This window comes from Myotis lucifugus, unplaced genomic scaffold, assembly GCF_000147115.1.
Source record: "Myotis lucifugus unplaced genomic scaffold, Myoluc2.0 scaffold_6, whole genome shotgun sequence".
Classification (NCBI taxonomy): domain Eukaryota; kingdom Metazoa; phylum Chordata; class Mammalia; order Chiroptera; family Vespertilionidae; genus Myotis; species Myotis lucifugus.
The window spans coordinates 5,229,004-5,231,051 of record NW_005871054.1 but is presented as its reverse complement, the minus strand read 5'-3'; the positions used below and the strand labels follow the sequence as shown (position 1 = coordinate 5,231,051).

Here is a 2,048-nt window from a genome sequence, read left to right as displayed (position 1 = left end):
AATATCTAAGAGTCCCCGTCAAGTTACATTGTTATTAGCATCAAATATACAATTGGAACCCAGGTCTCCTTTCTGCTACCCCAGTGCTATTTACCTGATAAGTATCTTTCTCAAAGTGGGATTTTTAATTCAATGCTAACCTTAAAAATAAGAATATTCTTGATCATGTTAGTGCCGTATTTGTCTAGAGCTGATGCTAAGTGGTTCAACTTTAATTATCTTGGACTGAAACAGATAGGAACTTAATGCATCCCATGTGATGCCCAAATGAGGTGAGGGAGAGCACTGTGCAAAGGAAAATTTCCCAGAACTTTGAATACTAACAATGATGGGCTCATTGCTCAACTACTTGGCACATGGCAGTATAAGAATGCCAGTGTTGCAGTGCCCTCGGTGGTCCCGGATCTGTCTCTTGCTTCAATAGTGTTTGGATGGAACAGACCCAGGGACGCCCCTTCTTTCAGCCTCTGGCCACTCTCCTGCATCTTATCCAGTCACCACCCCCAAAACCACCTCTGGGACCAGCCAACACACCATTTTTTTTCTACCTTAACTCTTTATTGCTGAACAACCATGAGCTCCCAAATTTGTCAGAATTATTCCACCGAGTTTGAGGCTGCGGTCAACCTCCTGGCCAACCTGCAGCTGTGGGCCTCCTACACCTACCTCTCTCCGGGCTTCTATTTCCACCATGACAATGTAGCTCACGAGGGCGTGGGCCACTTCTGTGAATTGGCGGAGAAGAAGCGCGAGGGCCCTGAGCATCTCTTAAAGTTGCAAACCAGCGTGGTGGTTGCATTCTCTCCTAGGACATGCTGAAGCCTTCCCAAGATGAGTGGGCAAAACTCAGGACACCAGAGAAGCCATCCTGGCCTTGGAGAGGAACCTGCCCCAGGCCCTTTTGGAGCTGCAAGCCCTGGGTTCTACCCGTGCAGATCCTCATCTCTGTAACTTCCTGGAGAACCACTTCCTGGGTGAGGAGGTGAAACTCATCAAGATGAGGGGCGACACCTGACTGACATCTGCAGGCTGGACTGGATGAGTATCTCTTTGAAAGCCTCACCCTCAAGCACAACTAGGAGCCTTTGGAGCCCAGAGGCCTTTGAGGGGCCCTTCTGCGTCCCCTGGTGTCTGGCTTTTACCTAAGTCTCTTCCCAAAACTATGAGCCATTCTTTTAACTACCCTGAAGCCCTCTCCCATGCATTGGACCAAATGAAACAATAAAGTTTTTTGCAGGAAAAAAAAAGAATGCCAGTGTTCACCAGCACCAAATTTATAAGGTTAGTGTTCACTTAGTTTAGGCAAAATATGATCACATTAAATTCATTGGGTTATTTAGGTCTCATTGGCTTTATAGATTTGATTACTTTGGAAATGTTATTTCATGGTTGTATAAAACTTTTGAGCATTTAGGGGTCTGAGAGATTCTTTTGAAGACAAAACATTGCTCAAGCTTTCAAGTTTAGCAAATTCAGTCCTTTACCATCCTGAGACATCCATTCTATCATGTCCACCCCCTACTCTCATTTGTAATCTGGATCACGTGTGTGTGTGTGTGTGTGTGTGTGTATCCGCAGCAAATACAGAGAACCAAACCAAAGGTCACAGGACCCACATCCTCAGATGCCTAATTCACAACCAAGAATCACTGTATACAGGGAGGTGGCTTGACTTAGAGATAGCCAGACAACCACTTTCATGTATTCGATTTGGTTCTGAGCCCCACATTTCCAAGCATTAAGTTTCTTTTCATTTCTGGTCTCACTTGAATAATTTCATGAGAAAAAAAATTTTTTTTAAATATACCTAATTTCTAGAAGTTGCAAGGGCTGGGATGCATTCAAGTTCTTTCACTCTGCGTTGGCACTTGGGAGCAGAGCTGGGATTTGCATACAGGATCACTGAACTCCATCCAGAGCCTGTGTCTTTTAACCTCCTTGTTTCACGGCCTCCAAGGTACTTAGTAATTCTAAAGTGATGACAAAAGACAGTCACTAACATGGCTATTACATCATTGGAGTAAGTGTGTCATTGAGCTCTAAGAGAC

General features: G+C 44.6%; 1 pseudogene; it reads left to right on the top strand.

The window, feature by feature from the left end:
* The first annotated feature begins 573 nt into the window (after positions 1-573).
* LOC102438467 lies at positions 574-1,079 on the top strand (annotated as a pseudogene).
* Positions 1,080-2,048: the final 969 nt, after the last annotated feature.